At 47.9% G+C, this 20,837-nt stretch overlaps 1 long non-coding RNA gene across 1 annotated transcript in view; it reads right to left on the bottom strand.

The window, feature by feature from the left end:
- Positions 1 to 3,786: 3,786 nt before the first annotated feature.
- Positions 3,787 to 20,837, bottom strand: part of LOC110262000 (uncharacterized) — a 147,631-nt gene continuing 130,580 nt past the window's right edge. The window contains exon 9 of the long non-coding RNA XR_014841375.1: positions 3,787 to 4,477. This is a non-coding gene — a long non-coding RNA (uncharacterized LOC110262000). The remainder of the gene's footprint in view (positions 4,478 to 20,837) is intronic.

Here is a 20,837-nt window from a genome sequence, read left to right on the forward strand (position 1 = left end):
ATACTATCACATTTGGAGTTATAATTTCAACATGAATTTTGAGAGGACATAAACAGTCTTTAAAAATCTGTAATTTCCTTTTCTTGTATCTTTGTCAATTTTAGTATCGCAATTATGCTGGCCACACAAAATGAGCTGGGATATATTCTCTCTGCTCTATTTTCTGAAAGAATTTGTCTAAGATTGAATTACTTTTTCCTAAAATGTTTAATGATATTAATGAGTGATACCATTAGAAACTGGAATTTTCTCTGTCAGAAGATTTTTTTTATAGGTATGTCAATCTCTTTAATAGATATAGAGCTGCTCAATATTCCATATATATGCTGTGTGTGTCAAGTTGTGTTTTTCAAATAACTTGTCCATTTCACCTAGGTTGTAAAATTTGATAGTAATAATGTTGTTCATAATATCCTCTCATTATCCCTTTATTTTATATGAGACATTGTGGGTAAGACATTGCAGAAACTCTGGATTCTATCACCTTCTTCTGAAGAATGTCGATTTTTGTTATGGCTGGTGGTTAAGTTACTAGATGACCACTTTAAATTTGTAGAGGCTTGAGTTTGCACTTTCTTACGGCATATGATATTCTTAGTTTTAGGGTAAATCCCTTGGTTCTGGGACATAGAGTTTATTCTACTAACTCGGTGAGACTTAAATTCCTGATGATCTCTCTGTACCAGCAGCTGGGTCACAGCTGAAATCTCTGCTCAGCTTTTATGGTCTCCTGGTTGATACTTTCATTGGGTTTCTTGATGTCACCCCGCTGCATGCACAGTTCAGGGGCAGTCAAGGATTGGAGGGCAGTGTATATGCAGAGTTGGGGTCTCTCCTCTCAGAGTTTCTCCTCTTTCCAGGATTTCTCTCCTTCCTTCCAGCTCCTCTGGCACCCTTGAGCTCCAACCTCGGACAGCCGAAACCAGAAATGGTTTTCTGCTTAAGTCCTGGCTACTCCATGCCATGCAGACAGGCAATACAGTGCACTTGGGGGAAGAGTCATATAATCATGAATCACCCAGTAATGTTGTCTTTTTTCAAGGGCCAATCCCACTCCAGTTTCTGCCTGGTTTTGGCAGCCTTCCAATGTTTTCAAATACTTGTTTCGTATATTTTATTCTTACATTAAACCTCTATTATGTGGGAGAGTTAGTCCAACACAAGCCACTCTGACATTATTAGCCCAGGAACTTAAGCATGTTATTATTAAAGTTGGGGAAAGCATGCCCAGAAACCCTTGCCCAATACCACAGCATAGTTACTGGCAGAGCCAAGTCTCAAAACCTAGGTTTTCTGGCTCCTCTTGCTGTATTTTGGTGCTAGGTGACCTCACTAAGGGCTGTTGAATGAGATCCATGTAGCCTCAGGGAGCTTCACTGCGAGTATCAGGTGGAAGGCAAAAAGGAACATGAGAAATTATGAGGTCAAGTGGACCAGGTTATTCAGGGCCACCAGAGAGCCAAGTAGTAGGCCACAGAGGCAGAGGCTCACGCCACAGTCAGACCAAGAGCTCCAGGATTCCACAATGACTTAAGTACCACCTGCCTGGTTTTACATCTGTAGTCCAGACCCACTGGCCCCTTAGGTTCCATCTGTTCAGAACTGAACCATCATGGTTCTCCCTCCAAAATGCCTCTTCTCCTGTGTTCTCTTGCTCTGATCAAGGCCCCACCTTCTGTCTCCCTAGGTCTCCATCCTTGACTTCATCCTCATTTCTCTTTGAGATTCACACAGATTCCACATCCTGAAAAGCCCAGGAGTTCATCTCCTCCTTCGGACCTCTCTGGTCCCTGATTTTGGTCTAGGTTTCTTCCCTTCTCCCTGTTTTTTTTTTTTTCTGTGAAAACCTGACAGGTCCCAGCTCTGGTGAACTCCTACATTCACCCTCCCCTCAATTCCACTTTTTTCGGAGTTTGGGTTTATTTGTTTTCCCCCTTAAACCCAAAGTGTGATCCTTCCCTTCCATCCATTCAGGGTGCTCACAGCCTAGTGGGCAAAATAGACATACTGACATCTGGCTGTGATTCAAAACAATATTTATGAAGAGTAACTGTGAGCCTGGAGGCCCATCATGTCCTCTGTATGGCCCACCCTCCCCTCTACTAGAAGATGGCTTCTGAGGAGACACTAAGGAAGAAAGGGGAGCCTTCTCCATCCCTCCTGGCCTCCACGCCACCCCCACACCACACCCCACCAATGCAGAGTCAGGAGGTCTAAAATTTAACATGTTGGCTTCAAAGGGGAAAAAAAAAACCAAGCTTACATTTTCAGAGATGTAGAAAATAAAGAGCAAAAGAAGGAAAACAAAACCAAAATATTTCAGTAAGCTATTTATAGGTATATGTATAACTGATTCACTTTGCCATGCACTTGAAACTAACGCACCATTTTAAGTTGGCTATACCCTGATACATTTTTTTAATTAAAAATAAATAAATAAGGTGTTTAAACATTTGTAGTAACTGCTACTTTATAATAGAATCCATTTCTCAAAAATAGGGGTAAGAATTCCTCCCAGCCACCCTCTCCAAGATGCTCATGTTAAAACTAGGGGTAAAGATTGACCTAAAGCTCTTCAAACTTCAGAGAGTAAAGAGGGCAGAAAGGGAGGTGCTGGACACGACACAGAACTTGCCTGCACTCTTGTTCCCTGCTCTTTAAGGGAGAAGGTGATTGTTATCATCCTAGACAGCTCAAAGGGTGGCTGCTTATCACAAATTAGACAACAAATGGGAAGGCCCTTTGAGAAATTTGGAGTGCTCTGACACGTGAATTATTATCCCATGGAAATCCTGAGAAATTGGATTGCGATAATCATTATACAACTACAGATGTGGTAAATTCATTGAATAATAATAAAAAAATTTAAAGAAAAAGGAATTATTATCCCATTCGGCCTCTCCTATGAGAAATCCCTTGCTTCTGGGCTCCCAGACCAGTTAATGTTCCAGAGACACAAAGTAACTTGAAGAATTGAGGCAGGGACAGGCCCAGAAGGCAGACATTTACAATATTTCAGATAGACAACAGGAGTCATCACGAATTCTAGGAGGCAACAGGACCGTACAGAGGCCCCCTTAACCTCACTGGACCGTCCAGGATGGCAAGTGCCAGGAAGGCCATGAGAACCGGAGGACTGAGACCTGGGCCCTCGCCTGGTCCAAGCACAGAGGTCCCGGCCCACGTTTGGACCACATGTCCAAATGAGAGGGAGGCATCTTGGCTCCATCACTGCCCCGCCATGCCCTGCTGGGAGCATTGATCGCTCCTCCAAGTTCAGTTTCTGACCCTGCTCTCCATTTTGCCTTCTGTCCCAGAGTTGCTGGGAGGGCGAGATGCAATCAGGGAGGCAGAAGCTCCTGGTAAACTCCATGAGCTGCATACACTTACACTGTCATCAGCATCATCCTTGCGGCTTGTGCCCTGGTGGAATAAGTCTGTCTGTGCAGGCAAGACCTTTGAAGGTATCCAGAGTCTGGCAGGCCTCCACCTAAGTCAGCAGTAGAGTGTGGTTTTCATCAGGAAGACTGGCGGGAAACCAGATGCCACATCGCCTGTGGGGCCCCAGGATGAAGTCCCAGCCCTGTCAGGATGACCTGATCCCACACCATCCCAACTTCCTGTGTCCTGACCTTTTCGGGCTCCAGTATCCACATGGTGCTCACTCTTGGGGTGGCCTGAGGAAGGAGGTTTTTGTTTATTTTTGTCTTTGTTTTGATGGGGACTCTTAGGAAAGGCAGCAGGGGTCAGATTGCCAACTGGAACCCCAGGCTGTCCCCGTAATTGTTTTCTTTTGTTTCCTTCAAGTCCTCAAAACTGTGTCGACATCCATTTGGAGCCGCCTTCCACCCAGCACACACTGGCCAACTTTCTTCAATTAATGAGCTGAGACTGCCATTGAGAGCCTCACTTTTCACAGCCACAGCAGGGACTGACCCTGCCACAGGGATAAGATAAAAAAAAAAAAAAATGTTTTGCCAGTGCTCCATCTGTGAAATATAAGCTATTAAAAAGTGGACATGCCAGCTTGCCTGGCCGGTGCATTCCCACCAGTGACTCTTGTTTTGGCTGGGGCTGGACTTCCCCCTTCGCTCACCTCTGAACTTGGCTTGCTTGCAGCTTGTGCCTTTGCTCAAGCCCAGCCCCCATCGAAGCATGCACTCTTGGTGACCTTTCAGCTCATCCAAACTCAGCCAGCCTTTGCAGCCCATTCCTTTAGATCTTTCATTCACTCAACCAACATTTATTGAATGCACACTGTGCACCACGCTCCTTTTTCATTTATTCATTCTGTAAAAATTTATTAGCTGCATAAGATAGACGCTGGCCTTATCCTCATGGAGCTCATGGGCTTGGAGGGACACAGGAAATTTAAAAGGTGACTCTAGTGTGATGTGGTGGGTTCAGGGCAGTGACAGACATGTGGACAGGGTGTTCGGGGGGTCCTGGGAAGGGGCGCTGACTTCTGGAGAAAGGACTGTAATTTAAAAATGTTTTCATGATGACAATTTTCAAACACAGACAAACCTAGACAAAACTGTAAAACGAACCCCATGTTTTAACACCTATCATCTCACAGCCAAAGCCAAATAATCTTTTCACCTCTACTCCTGTCTCCCTCCCCTGCCAAGATCTCATGCTATTTTTAAGCAAATCCCAGATAGCATAGTATTTTATTCTTGAATCCACAGCCTTTCTTACCTTCCTTCTTCTTTGGCTTAAGGCCAGCATTATAGATCCTATGATTAGGGAGCAAACAAGGTGTGGAAAGAGTACTTCCTGGCCTTGGTGTTCAACAAACCTGAGTTCAACTCCTGCCTCCCACAGCCATATGCCATGTGACATTGGTCAAGTTATCTAACCTCTCTGGGTGTCCCGGTCTCCATCCATAAAAGAAGGATAATATGACCTAGCTTCTAGCATTGTTCTAAAAATTCAATGAGATCGAGTATGTAGAATGCCTACCCCAATACTAGTCACGTGGTTGGTTTCTGTCAACATGTCTCCCCTCATCCTGGTTTTCCCTGGATGAGTAGGAGAGAGCTACAAAGCAGCTGAGTGTGCTCCATGATGACCCTTCACCTCTGAGGTTCTAAGATGAGACTGGAAGTTGCTAGAGGGCAGACACCTGCCCTCTCACGAGAAATCCCAGTTAGATTTCTCCAAAGAAGATATACAGATGGCCAACAAACACATGAAAAAATGCTCAACATCGCTGATTATAAGAGAAATGCAAATCAAAACTACCATGAGATACCACCTCACACCAGTCAGAATGGCCATCATTAATAAATCCACAAATGGCAAGTGCTGGAGGGGCTGTGGAGAAAAGGGAACCCTCCTGCACTGCTGGTGGGAATGTCAACTGGTACAGCCACTATGGAGAACAGTTTGGAGATACCTTAGAAATCTATACATAGAACTTCCACATGACCCTGCAATCCCACTCTTGGGCATCTATCCGGACAAAGCTCTACTCAAAAGAGACACATGCACCTGCATGTTCATTGCAGCACTATTCACAATAGCCAGGACATGGAAACAACCCAAATGTCCATCGACAGAGGATTGGATTAGGAAGATGTGGTATATATACACAATGGAATACTACTCAGCCATAAAAAAGGATGACATAATACCATTTGCAGCAACATGGATGGAACTAGAGAATCTCATCCTGAGTGAAATGAGCCAGAAAGACAAAGACAAATACCATATGATATCACTTATAACTGGAATCTAATATCCAGCACAAATGAACATCTCCTCAGAAAAGAAAATCATGGACTTGGAGATGAGACTTGTGGTTGCCTGATGGGAGGGGGAGGGAGTGGGAGGGATCGGGAGCTTGGGCTTATCAGACACAACCTAGAATAGATTTACAAGGAGATCCTGCTGAATAGCATTGAGAACTATGTCTAGATACTCATGTTGCAACAGAAGAAAGGGTGGGGGAAAAAACTGTAACTGCAATGTATACATCTAAGGATAACCTGACCCCCTTGCTGTACAGTGGGAAAATTAAAAAAAGAAAAAAGAAATCCCAGTTAGGCTCAGCCCAGACAACCTGCGATGGGAAGAACCCCTCTCTGATGTCAGCCTCCTTCACCTACTCTTTCTGTCCCGTGGACCATTCACTAGCCACACTCCCACCATCATGTGGTTTCACCAAAGACAGACATCAAATAGATTTTGCAAAGTTCAAGTCAAGAAGTTGGCCCTGACTTTCACCTCCCATGGAACACTGGGAGGAGGGAGCACTAGCTAAGGGGAATGCGTGCACCCAGACCAAGCCTCCTAAGCTTGCTTTTAAAAAGCCTGACCTGCCTCTGGCGACGATTGTAAGTGCCAGACTCTTCTCTGCTCTGGGTGGCAGCCGGCGATAAAGCCCCGGGAACTCAGACAAATGTGACTGACGCCAGAGAGGAGTCCAGGGCCTGGCTGCGCCGTCTGGGGCCAGCTTGGTCTTGGACCTCACTGTGTGTTTACAAGTTTCCCTTTGACAATTCAGTTTTGAAGATGGGCTTCATTAAAGGGCAATTATAGGTTAAGTAACTTGTTGGCTCGCTGCCTAATGTGGAAAACTCGGCTGTGACAATCAGATAATTCTGAGATTAAGCAAGACAGCAATTGCTACTGAAAGAAGAAGCTTAGCAAGAGGATAAAAGACTCTCCCCCGCCATGACCTCATCCCAGCTGCCCCGTCTGGGCAGGAAGTCTGAATCCAAGGAACCAGCAGGCTCTGAGAACCTCTGGCATCAAGGGTGACCTCTTCTGGGAAAGGAGACAGCAGAAGGCAAAGTGCTTTCCCATCGGGGTGGCAAGGTGCCCCCTTCCTCTTGGGCTCAACTCTTCTGGAGCCTTCTCACTTGTCTCTGCCACGGCCTCTGTACCTTGCTCTTTGCCACCAGGCACCTCTGCTTACATCCTCCCCTCTCCCAACTATACACCTAGAATGACATCTCTTTTCACTTCTCTATTCTTGAAGCTTCCCGACCCAGAAAGGATGATGTACTTCAAAATTCCTGGAGCACTTTGTATCAGATAGTAAGCTTCCTACTATGTGTCAGAAAATTCCATCCCAAAACATGACTTAGGCAGAAAGGGAGAGATTTATTGACTCGTGTAACTGACAAGCCCAAGGATTGTTGACTTCAGGCATGGCTGGATCCAGGGGCATTAAACAATGCCCTCTCCTCTGCTTTTCTCTTATATAGTCCATTTTCAGAGGCTCTTTCCTCATGGTGGCAAGATGATCATGAGCCATTTAAGTCCATCAGAAAAGAGCCTGGCATCCTAGTGTTTCTGGCAAAGGTCCTAAGATTGGACTTGATTGGATAATGTGAGTCACATGACTGGGTGAACCCAGTTCCCTGACTGGATGTTCTTGGGGCACATGCTGTACCACAGAGCCAGGTTGGAGCCTTATCAGGAGCACATGGCCTAAGGAGGCATAGATCTTCAGGAGGAAATTTGGATGGTGTTGTCAAAAGGGGAAATAGATACTGAGAAGCCAAAAACCTAACATATTTCTGTTCTCTGCCATGCATTTAAATGTCAAGTCCATGAAAACCCCTTCTCCCCAGAGAGGTTTTTAATTTTTTTATTTTTTAATTTTTAGGGCAGCACCCACAGAATATGAAAGTTTCCAGGCTAGGAGTCAAATTGACCTATACCACAGCCATAGCCATGCCAGATCTGAGCCGCATCTGTGACCTACACCGCAGCGCATGGCAATGCTGAATCCTTAACCCACTGAGCAAGGCCAGGGATCGAACCCGCAATCTCATGCTTACTAGTCAGATTCATTTCCACTTAGCCACAATGGAAACTCCATCCCAGCAAGGTTTTTAGTTCCAACAGAGAAGTGGTCCTGAAAGCATGATCCCCAACCCCTAAGAGGCATTAACATCACCTGGGAACTTGTTAGGAGACCGCATTCTGGGGTCCCACCCCATACTTGCTAAATCAGAAACACTGGGGTTGTGGCCCAGGAATCTGTGTTCTAACAAGCCCTCCAGGTACCTATGATGCTCTAAAGTTGGAGAACCAATGTCGTGGATCTGGACTGCTGAGTGGGAGGCTAGGGGTGAATCCTAGGCCACTGCAGGGAGGGAGAGGGTGGGTGGCATCTCTTATCAATTTGTTCGTTCGTTCCAACAATATACAACCCTTTACTGAGTTCCTGCTCTGGGTCAAGGTCTATTTTGGGTGCTGGTACCACAGAGGTTCCATTTGTTCTGCAGTCAATGCTGCACATTTAGAGAGTGTGTCCAACCCCTCATTTTGCAGATGTAAAAAATGAGGCCAGACCCAAGGCACGGAGGTGGTCAGTGACTTGCCCAAGACATGTCAGGCCCAGGCACATTCCCACCAGCAAAAGGGTGGGAGAGGGACATAGGGAGGGGTGCTAGGGCTTCGGTGCAGCTTCAGGGGCTGAGAGGGGCTGAGAAATCAGCAGCAGGTGAAGTTCAGACAACTCGCCACAGGTCAAGTTCAGCATTCCTCAACCACAGGAGAGGCTCCTGGGAGTCTGGCCAGAAGTAGGATGGAGGTAAAGAGGGTACTTTCCTATATGACCCAGTACTGGGATCAAATTCTGGAGGGGCAGGGTTACAGCCTTGGAGACAATGAATGACAAAGGCCTGTTCCTGAGTGACAAAGGTAGGGGCTGTGGCATCACAATACCGATAATAACAAGAATGACCAGGAAAAGCTTCCTGGGTACCTGGCACACGTTGTCTTGGTAAATTCAAGCAACAAATACATCCCCACATCACAGATGAGGAAACTAAGGCACGAAAAGGATAGATTCTGCAGCTCAAGGCCACAGAGCTAGCACGTGGTAGAGCCGGACTTGGACAGAGGCAGCTGGATTCCAAAGCCCACATCTTGAGAGCATTTCCACCCCTTCCTTTTTATATTCTAGTTTTTCTAGCATATGCACATTTTTGAACATTCACAAAGGTAGAGAAAACAGTTATATTGACCAAGCAATGTACCCATCACCCAGCTTCAGTGCTGATTCACATTTTGCAGTCTTTTTTAAGCTATAGACCTACAGTTTTTTTTTTTTTTTGTCTTTTTAGGGCTGCACCCGCGGCACATGGAGGTTCCCAGGCTAGGGGTCAAATCAGAGCTGTAGCCACTGGCCTAAACCACAGCCACAGCAACACCAGATCCAAGCTGTGCCTGCGACCTATACCAATACCACAGCTCATGGCAATGCCGAATTCTTAACCCACTGAGCGAGGCCAGGGATCAAACCTGCATCCTCATGGATGCTAGCTGGATTCATTTCCGCTCAGCCACGATGGGAACTCCTAGACCTACATTTTTGAGGAGGGGCCTGGAATATTTCAAAATAAATTGCAGACCTCATACCATTTCAATGCTAAACACTCAAGTATGAAAATCTAACAGACAAGAATATTTTTCCTTGTAGCAACATGGACGCAACTAGAGATTCTCATACTAAGTGAACTAAGTCAGAAAGAGAAAGACAAATACCATATGATATCACTTATATATGGAATCTAAAATGTGGCACAAACGAACCTGTCTACAAAACAGAAACAGACTCACAGAGAACAGATTGTGGTTGCCAAGGTAGTGGCGGGGGAGGGAGTAGGATAGACTGGGAGCTTGAGGTTAGTAGATAGAAACTATTACATTTAGAATGGATAGACAACAAGGCCCTACTGTACAGCACAGGAAACTATATTCCATCTCTTGGGGTAGACCATGATGGAAGATAATACGAGAAAGGGAATGTATATATGTATCTCCAGTTATGTGCATGTGTGTGTGTGTGTGTGTGTGTGTGTGTGAGATGTGTGTATATATATATCCAGTTTTGTCACTTTTTTTTGTATAGCAGAAATTGGCACAGCATTGTAAATCAACTATAATTTTTAAAAACAATATTTTTCCTTTGCATAGCCATTGTGCCCTTATCCCACCTAACAAAATCAACAATGACCTCTGGAGATCATCTATTGCACTGTCCGGGGTCAAATTTCTCTGACCAGCTTAAAGATGTCATTTCACAACTGGTTTGTTCCAGTCAGGGCCCAAGTAAGATCTACTTACTGCATTTAGTTGTTCTCTAGGCTTGGGTCTATCTGATGCTATGTCCCCTCCCCGCTTCCCATGCCAATGATTCATCCTTCCTTTCATAGAGGGGAAACGGAGGCAGGGTTCAAGGGGCAACACCACGACTAGAACTCAGCCCACTCAGCTTCACATGGCTCCCCACTGACAAGTCAGAGCCCCCTCTCATTTATTCTCTTCTATTTTTGAACCAACAGAGAAGTTAGCGAGAACGGGCATCCTCACGCACTGTGAGTTCTCAGGATATAATTCACTTTAATCTTTTAAGCATTTGACAGTATTTGCTCGAAAGAAGGAGCAACAAGTACATAATTATTGCACTAATTAAGCTGCCAAAAACACAAGCGTGCGGCAAGAGCACCTTTGAAACGGGGAGCCCACGACGCATTAGCATCTGCTGTAAGCTTATTAATCACCTAACAGGCAATTAGCAAGCTGTTACTGTTTGAGGCTGCTATGTAAATAAATTCTTGGGTTAATTTCTTCCTCTGATAATAAAGAAAACATTATGAAAATTAGCTAAGCGACAATGTAAATGATCTTCACTGTTAATTATATGACGGTGTTACATATGCAAGGACCCCAGCGCTGATAAGGGCCCAGTTCCCTCCCTCCCCATCGCCCACCCCCAGCCCCCACCCTGGCTCTGCCGATTTAAAAATAAAAGTGTTGACACAGGTAATGGGGGTAGGGGAACCTCAGGGACTGGAGTCACAGCTGTTTGCTTGCAGCTTGCCCAGAGCAATTGCCAATGCTGCAAACCAGGACGAGGCTGTTTCCTTGCTGGAACCTGGGTTGGCCTGTGACCACAGCTGGCAGCAAGGGAGCAGGGAAGGAGCAGAAGACCAGGCCTGGGGTCCCATAGGTTTCCATGCTGGGCTGAATTAAAGCAACCTGGGATGGTGTCATTGCCACCATGTGGCTGTTCCTCTATATGTGGTATCTGCTAGCCTGGAGCCTCCTGGCTCATTCATCTGGTCAGGTAGGAGGAGCCCTGGCTCCAGAGTTCAAATCCTGCCTTCAGCACTCAGAGGCTATGTGACCTTAGACCAATGACCCAATTCTCCAAGGCTCAGTTTCTTCCTCTGAAAAATGGAGATGATGGTTAAAAACACTTAGGGTGGCTGTGAACAGTGAACTGGGATCCTCACAAAGTCCTAAGCACAGTGTCAGTCTGTGCTGGGCACCCGATACACGTTCACTATTATCACCATCATTGATCTGGTCATTAATTGTGTGCAAGGGCCAGGAGCTCAAAGGGGAAAGGGCTGTAACCACCCTAGGACTGAGACAGCCAGAGCCTGGGTGTCAAAATAACCAGCCCATCAGGCAGCACAAACCAGAAGCCAAAGGAGAAAAACAGACTAGGACTGACAGCAGTGGCCAGAGAGGAGAGACAAAGCCTGTCCAATGTCCTGGGGGACAGGGTCTTGGGAGCTGGTTCTAAAAGTCCAGTGGGGCATTGGGTAACAGAGCAACGACGGGCTTTGGCATCAGATAGCAGTTTGTCTACCTGTGAGAAAGCCCTCGGCTTGAGCTTTCCGAATGGGTATGGAGATGGACAGACGGATGGGACAGTCTCAGGCAAGGCCTGACACAGGTGGAGACATAATAAAAATGGGTTCCTGAAACTATAGGATGGCGGGAAGCCCAGCAAGGCTTCTCCAAGGCTCACCTCCTGAGGGCTTCAAGGTCCCTCAAGCAGAGGAGAGGGGCCATGTCACACTGTTGAAAGTTGCTCTAATGTCAGCATCTTAATGACCAGGTCCTGATGGCAGTTGCCTGACACCAGCCTTGCCTAAGCCAGTCTTATGAGGCAGTCAAATGGGGAAAAAGGACTTACGGTCCATTTAGTTAAAGAAACACTTGGTTACACAGGTGTCATTTACTGCAGGACTTTTCTGAGCATTTATACGCTTTTATGCCCAAGTTACAAACGAGGTGTAATTCCTTCTACACTTCAAAAGCCCCTACGATCAAGAATAAGACCAGCAATCCATGTTTTAAATGGATGATGTTGTACTTTCTTATATGCCAAAAATGCATAGACCCCATGAGCCAGCAATATCAATCCTGGGTATACGTTCTAGTCTGGAAATTTTTGCCCATGTGCACCATGACCCAGGACCACACTTCCAGATAAAGTAAGAGCAGAGAAGTCCTCTGCCCCTGTCCCTGCTCCCTGGGGACTCAGGCAAAGGCAAGCTCTTTTGCACCTTCGGATTTGTCCCATGCGATGTAATATACACATATCTGTGTCTAAACACTGAGACACCTTTGAATCTTCAAGACAGGGGGTTGATAGAGTAGATACATATTTTCTACTCTTATCTGACTCCAGACCCCTCATTTTTCAGGGGATACATGTTAACCTCCTGGCATTTCAGGGATGTAGTTGGTAAAGTACAACACAGCCTGTGCTGCTTCTGCCCCCTGGAGCCACCCTGGCCCAGTTTCTCCTTTACACCATGACAACTCCATTATAAGTGGAAGGCCCTGCTCAAGTCCCTTATTCTTCTCTCCTTTTCCAGTTAAGGGTCTTCAGCTCTTTTAACAAGGTCTTTGACAGGCTCCCCCAGCCCTTCGCCTGCTCTGCCACTCCCCTCTCAGCAGTCTGCAAATCCTGATATGCTTTTTGATCTGTGACACCTAGAAATAAACAAATCTTGGGAAGCTGCCCAGGAGCACAGAGGGCTGTGAGGCCGTCACTCCCCAGGCTCTGGGTGTGTGGCCTCTGCTAAGGCTGTCTGTGTAAGAGGTGAGGCTTCCTTGTTTAGGGGCTGGACCACGCGACTGGCTTCTATTGATCTCATGGTTGACAGATGCCACGCCCCCGCTCCATCTCTCACCCCAGCCCAGGTCTCTTACACAAGACCACGGCCAGCCTCCCACATCCTGTACTTAGGCAATCGATTTTTCTGAACCTGAAACATAAAGCACCACATTCATCCCTGTTACGCTCTGTCCTGCTACAGTGGCCGCTGGCAAGACCTGCAGGACCATGAGAATCCTAAACTGGTCAGCACAGGAGAAAGTTACCTTTAGGCTGGCTCTGCCACCAACCAATGGGGGGCTTTGACCAAGTTCCATCTCTTCTTAGAGTGGGAAGGAGTGAATGATTCTGAACTCCCTGGGATGTCACCCTGGGATGTCACCCCAGCTGTGTGAAAGGCCTGCTTTCTCTGCTCCATCCAGCTGCTGGCACACTCATGTTAATGGGCTCAAGGCCTGTGACAGAACTTGAAGGCCACCAGTGACCTCCCTCTAGGTCAAATGGAACCCATCGGGGTTATGTTTGTTCTTTGAGCCACTTGCTGATTTAGGATCCAACCTACATTTGGGTCTATCTTCTGTTTATTATTCTGCTTTTTTCTCCTCCTTTGACTCCAACATGTGGAAACACCTACTGCAGTGTCTGGCCTGAAATCTAAGAAAAATCTGTGTCCCTTTGTTTCTTTTTTCTTCCACCCACGTCTTGCTGCAGCAGTGGTCTCTGTCCCTTAAGCCTGGCCTTCTATACCTGATAAGGTTAAGATTGGCTTTGAAAAATGGAGGAGGCTTGGAAAAATGGAGGTCATTTCTCCAACTGACCACTAGGGGCGCACTGAGTAGTCCTGGGTGGTCCCCAGGGGCTCGACCTTGGGGGTGGGGATGAGGACTCCATATTAACACCCATCCGTCTTGAACAGGGAAAAAAAATCATTGGGCTTATTTTGCCTTAGACTTGGGATAGGAACTAGGTTTTATTTCCACTCTCTGTGGTCTAACTCCACTGGAAAGACCATTCTGAGCAGCTCAGGAAACCTTTCTTCCAGGATCCATGGAACACAGATCAGGAGTGATACACTTTCTACAAAATAAAAATAAAATGGAAAAGTATCCTCCAATACATTTATCTAACAGGTGAACAACAAAAAAAATATACTAATGTGACTAAAGAAAGAGATAAAAATACTTGTCTTTTTCCATGAAAGGGACAAAATTCTCTCACCAGGCTATTGGGATGATTAAATACAAGAGCATCTGGTCTGTCCTGGCATGTTATAGGTATTTAATCTTTTGCCTTTTCTCTTGTATGCCAGGGACACTGGTTCCAATTATTCTGGTGTTAGGGCTGGAGGGAGCCTTAAATATATGCTAATTAATTCTCTTTTTACACTGAGACCCAGGCAGAGAGGCTAGCAGGCAGAACCACGTTAGCTCATCCTTCTCCCACCTGGAAACTTTGCACACTCATAAGGTGATAATAAGACCTAACTTGAATCGAGGGCTGACTACACATAAGCACTTAATTCTATAACAGCCTCGTGAGGTTATTGCATAATAATTATTAAAAATATTATTTTTCGAAATTTGCAGATGAGGAAACAGATGCAGAGGCATTCAGAGATTTGCTCAAGTTCATACAGCTGGACGTGGCAGGACAGGGCTTGGAAGCCAGCAGACTGGCCTCAAGGGCTGTGCTCTGATTCCTGCATACACCATCACCTCTTTCACAGCCTCCGAGGCTAAAAACCCTCCAGGACCCAAAGGGCCAAAGCAATGACTGCGACGGAACCTGCTTCTCCTCTCGTCCCCTGCAAGTGACTCTCCACCCAGCTGTTGGCACCATCCCTGTCAACTGTTTGATGGCCCTCGGGAGGTAGAAGAAAGGGAACCCAGAAGTCCTTCCTTCTGATTGTTTTGTTGAGGTAAAATTCACAAATATAAAATTAATCACCATAAGTGTGCAAATCAGTGGCGTTTAGTGCATTCGCAATGCTGTGCAATTGCCTCTATCTGGTCCGAGAACATTTTCATCATCTCCAAAGGAAACCCCACAGCCGTTAAGCAGCCCCTCCCCATTCTCTCCCCCCGTTTTCCAGCCTCTGGCAATCACTTTCTGTCTCTATAGACTTGCCTATTCTGGACATTTCATCTAGGCGGAATCATACAATATGTGACATTTGTGTCTGGCTCCTTTCACTTAGCATGCTTTTGAAGTTTATGCAGTGTGTAGCATGTGTCAGCGCTTCATTCCTTTTTACGGCTAAATAATATTCTCCAGTAGCACTTCCTAGTCAAAATGGAAGGCAAGGGTCCATTCTACCTTTGAGCAGGGCTTTCCCTGGAGCCAGACAGGTGGACACAGGTGCATGTGAAAGGAATTCAAAGAGGGAAGAGGAAGACAGAGAGAGAGAAGGAAAAGGAGGAAGAAAGGGAAGAGACCACATTTGAACAAGAATGAATGCAAGTAGCAGGACTCAAGCAGACGCAGCTTTCAAGCCATGAAGGGGTATTTTGGTGACACTCCAGTGTCAGGAAATAGTAGACACCAGAGTTAGGTGGCCTATCTGGGCACAAAGCCTCAGAATCACATAGACCGTGCTGTACTTCCCCGTCCACCCACTTTTCTCGCAACCTTCCCTCCTTTCACATGTGTGCTTAGGCAGGGCTGGCGCCCTGCAGGCGCATGAAGATGGTGGAAGTCCCCTGGTCCTCCAACTCTGCCCCCACATTTGGAGTGACCTTCTTCCTTCCCTCTGCTGGGGGAGGCTGGGTGCAGATCAGGGTCACTGCAAAAGCTGGCAGAGCAGCCTATGAGGGACCACAGAGAGGCCAGGACCCCCACTACTTAGCTGTGGGCCAGGGCTTCGGTCCCACCCTCAGTAATCCAGAGACAGGTCAGGGCAGGTGTGCCTCCCACATTAGGCAGGATGTGGGGGGAGGGGGCAGCGAGGGGAATGGCAGCCTTCCTCACAGCAGGACAGGATGGAGGATGGGGCTTCTCTGGGAGGGTTTGGTCCATACAGATACCCCCCACTTTCCCTAGAGTTTAGAGAGCCCTTTCTCCACACCTGGGCTTAGCTTCTGCCAAGACAGGGAGCCTGACCAACAGAAATATTGACTCATGTCAGGTTCGAAATCTTTTGATATCCCAGGTTTGTTTTAGTCGAATGGTTGGGGGAATTATAGATTCCCTTCCGATTCAAACTGGTTTTCTAAGGGTCTCTCATTCCACCTCCCTGTTTAGTTTTGAACATAGGTTTGGAGCGTGGCTCACCAGAGAAAGTCATATTTGGGTTGGGTTCAAGAATCAGCAAGAGTATGCAGTTAATTCTGGTCTGGACTTGAGGCCAGGGAGGGGACAAAGATGCTGTTCACAGAGCAGGCGAAGGGCACAGTCACCGCCGCCTGTTTTTGGCCTCGCCAGCTGTGGGTCGGACCCCTCCCCCCAGCCCCCAGCACCACTTGCATTTAGTCCAGAAGCCCCGGCCTTCAAACCCCAGCGAGTCTCCAGAGGGCAACACTTCGATTGATTTTGAAACTGCGACAGTAAAACGGTTAATAAAAACCTGATAGATCTGTACTGAGGTGCTTTCCACATGGCGTGGGCCCTGCTTCAATGAGTGCTATTCATCATGGCTGGGCGTGGATACCCAGGCCACCTGAGACACAGGAGAGGGCGTGTAATCACTGCCAGGCTCCGGTAGGGACCCCCACCCTCCCCTGTCTGCCTCGGCCTCCAGCGAAGACCTAAATGTCTGTCTCGGGTGACCTGGCTTCTTTCTCTGAGGGAACAATTCTCCACGTGGGATTCCTAAACCAGCCACCGCATCCCCACCCGAGAACCTGTTACAAACCCAAATTCTTGAACTCCGCCCTTCCTCCATGACCCCCAAACTCAGTGGGTGGGTCCAGCTCTTCTTCTAATCTCCTCCAGGAGATTGCAATGCAACCTCCAGTCTGAGAACCTTGCAGCTCTGCAAAGCATTCCCCACCCCTCCCCCACCAATCTTCAGACAGTCTGGGTTTTCCAACCTAATACTTCCTCTCTGTCAAAAATTACCTGACAAATCCCCATACACACAGGGACTGAAAGTTACATTCTCTATGGACAGGGGTTTGCATTTGAACAGAGGACAGAGTGCTGAGTCGTCTCCAGCATGGGAGGCTGCTGTGTCAGCTGACTGAGGGAGGGCTCTCTTGGGGGTAGGGTGGGTGAAGGATCACTCATGGCCTCAACTTTTCCTGCTGGTTCAGAGAACTGGGAGGTGAGAGGCAGAAAAGCACAGAGGTTATAAGTGTGTGTTCTGGAGCCAGCACACCTCGGTTCAGGTCCCAGATGGGCCTGGGGCTGGCTGTGTGATCTTGGGAGAGTCATTTTATCTCTCTATGCTCTTTAGTTCCCTCATGTGAAAACTGGGGGAGATAACAGAATGTATCTCATAGGGCTGTTTTGAGAATTAAATCATCAGTGTGTGTAGAGTTCTTAGAACAGGGCCCTGCACCTCTCTCAGGGGCTGCCAGGGGCACTCTCAGCCACCGCCCTTGGGCCCTGGGCTCTGAGCTTCTTAGACGACCCTGCCCAAGTGCTCCTGTCCTTGGAGAAGCAGAAAACCCAAGGCAGAGGCTTGAGGATGGTGACATGGCTCTGTGGGTTCCACTTTTGCCCTGAATGGGAGAGCAGGTCCCTGCAGCTACTGGGCCCCTCAGGGAACATTGTGATGGCCAGGAACCATGGCCTCAACAAGCTGGCCTGCTTGAAAGCAGAGGGTGGCAGTGGTGGTGGCGAAGCAAGAAAGGCCACCAAGAGGGGAGAAAGAAGAAAATAGGTGGGGACAAAGAGAAAGGACACAAGAGAAAGAAGAGGGGGGGAGGACAGGGGGAAAGAAGGAAGTGACCAGAAGGCAATTCCGGACAAGATGTGCCTTTTTTTTTTTCCCTCTTTTTTTTTTAGGGCTGCATCTGCATCATATGTAGGTTCCCAGGCTAGGGATCGATTTGGAGCTGTAGCTGCCGGCCTGCATCATAGCCACAGCAACATCAGATCTGAGCTGCATCTGCAACACACACCACAGCTCATGGCAACGCCAGATCCCCAACCCACTGAGCAAAGCCAGGAATCGAACCTGCGTCCTCATGGATGCCAGTCAGATTCATTTCCACAGAGCCACGACAGGAACTTCAAGACATGCCCTTTTTGATCCTCCTGTCCTTCTGCAGCCCATCAGTGAACCAGGTTGCATCTAGGAGCAAAAGCTCAGCCTCTCAGGGGGCCCAGCCTTAGCAAGATGCTAAGGTGAATCTGCTTATCTCTGTGTTGGAAACCGGAAGCAGCCACTCCAGCTCTAGGGGTTGACCAGGGAGCTGCTGAGGGCCTGGCTGTGAGCAGCCCACACATCTAGAACCTGAATCCCCATTGAGGAAGCTGTGCAGGTGTTCTGACCCAAGGCTGGTTTCCACCGGAGCGTGGCTCACCTAGAGTAGAGAAGGCAGGCCTCAGGCCCTCTGTCCTTCAGCACCAGCCACAGCCAAGGGTGGCACTGTCTCCCCTCACTGGCCCACCTTGGTTTTGACCAGCTTCTGGGGATGGAGGATTCTGGCATTCTGCTGTGCCCAGCCAGCCTCACCTCTGGACTCTGCAGAGGGCCTTTGATGCAGTTCCTGACACCCCAGCTGATGCTGTTGAGCCTCACGGGCCTGTGAGTGTCACATGTCATCTCCATTTTAAGTTTTGTCTGCAGTCTATGGATTGAGAAGTTGTGTCCTTTGAACAACAACAGGTCATGGGGAGCGTGCCCGGGAGAGCCAGGAATCAGGCCTGACTAACACACGTACTTGTCCAGCTGGGTCCCATTCAAAGGGCCCAGTGAGGAGTTCCCATCGTGGCGCAGTGGTTAACGAATCCGACTAGGAACCATGAGGTTGCGGGTTCGGTCCCTGCCCTTGCTCAGTGGGTTAACGATCCGGCATTGCCGTGAGCTGTGGTGTAGGCTGCAGACACGGCTTGGATCCTGCCTTGCTGTGGCTCTGGCGTAGGCCGGTGGCTGCTGCTCCGATTCAACCCCTAGCCTGGGAACCTCCATGTGCCACGGGAGCGGCCCAAGAAATAGCAAAAAGACAAAAAAAACAAAACCAAAACAAAACAAAACAAAGGGCCCAGTGAGAGGATTAAAGGGGACAGCCATACTGCTCACCAACCAAGCACCCTGGAACAGGGTGCACTGCCCAGAGGAAGGAACACTTTCTCTGACTTGCACAAAGGTGCCCCAAGGGGTGGCAAGACCCTGGATTCCCAAGGGACACACAGCCACCATGAATGCTATTCCCATCCCGGTAGAAAGCTCATCCTCTGCCTTCCAACCCCCCACTGCTCAGCACTTTACAAAATAGCTGTGTGTTTTGGGCCAAGGTTACACAGTGACTGAATCCAGCCCACCTAAGTGTTTTCTTTAGCCCCCTCAGGTTTTTACATCCTCCATGCAATTCCAGTGCCTTCAGATGAGAATGTGCCCTCTTGTAGGTCCCGGCCCACCCCTCCCTCCTGTCCTGCCTGTCTGGCCCTGCAGGCCCTGGACTCTGACTCATATCCTAGAGGAACCAGATGGCTCAGGCAGCCCATTGGTCTCCAGGAAAACTGTGCGGGACACAAGTACTTGGTTGCTCCCAAGCAAATGTCCATTTGGTCTGGCAACTCTTAGCTCAGCGTGGAGTCCCAGCCCCACCCCCTTGCAGCCTGGTCTGCCCCTGCTCCCTGAGGCGAGGTCTCTGGGGTCTGCAGGGGACAGAGGATGGGGTAGGTCCAGTGAAGCCAGAGAGGCCTGATGAGCCCATCCCGGGGAAAGGTAACTGTCTGGGGAACAGCAGGAATTTTAGGCTGGAGTCCAGGGCATTCAGATTTCTGGAATCTACCCCCCAAGTCCCTGCTGCCCAGGTTGTGCTCTCTGTCCCCTCTGGCCATTTCCCTGGAGATGAGCAGTACAAGCCCTCAAATGCCAAGGCCTGAGTATTTGTCTTCCCAGATCTGAGTTGGTGGGGAGGGAGGCTGGGCTCCATTCTGCACAGCAGGGAAGGGATGGCTTTAGTTCAGAAAGACAGCATATTTTAGCCCCAGAAAGAATAAACAGGGTCAGTGTGGAGGGGGGGGCCTCCAGGGACTAAGGGGAGGCACAGGAGCTGTGTGCAGAAGGTCCCCCCGCTGCCAGACCCTGAGACTGGTGGGTTCCTGCAGATGCTGGTGACACAGACTGTCCTACCCATGTCGATGCTTGCCCTGCCATCAAAGCCCAGGGTCAGGTGCTTGCTTGTTCTGGAGGGCCTCAGGCTCCGCTGGTGCACCAGCGGGTGGGATGGAAGCTTCTTTCCTTGTCCCTTCCCAGCTCACCTCTGCTTCTGCCGAGTAGCACCTCACCCTGGCTCCCAGATTCCTGGTGTTTACCACATGGTTCTCACTGTTACCTGGATGCACATGGTTTTATTTGAGCTGTGCTTTTATTCTTCGTGTGCATCAGAAAAATAGAATGCATATATCAAACAGTGGTTTAATGGACTTATTGCCCAGGATGGGGCTAAGTTAAAGGCCTTGGTTGATACAGACACACCTTATTTTATTGTGTTTCGCTTTACTGCACTTTGCAGATAGTGTGTTTTTCACAAATTGAAGGTTCGTGGCAACCCTAGGTCAAGCAAGACTTGGTGCCATTTTCCCAACAGCATTTGTTCATTTTGAGTCTCTCTGTCACATTTTTTATAATTCTCACAGCATTTTGAACTTCTTCATTATTATGGCATCTGTGATGGTGATCTGTAATCAGTGATCTTTGGTATCACTACTGCAAAAAGACAACGAAGGCTCAGGTGATGGTTGGCGTTTTTTAGCAAGGAAGTATTTTTTTCTGTTTTAAAATAAGTTTATTTTAAATAAATACAACAAAATATGGACCATTACAAAATTAATTAGA

This window comes from Sus scrofa, chromosome 1 (genome assembly GCF_054392235.1).
Source record: "Sus scrofa isolate SSC_HxYL_T2T_F1_AM1 chromosome 1, Sscrofa_HxYL_maternal_Yorkshire_Landrace_v2.0, whole genome shotgun sequence".
Lineage (NCBI taxonomy): Eukaryota > Metazoa > Chordata > Mammalia > Artiodactyla > Suidae > Sus > Sus scrofa.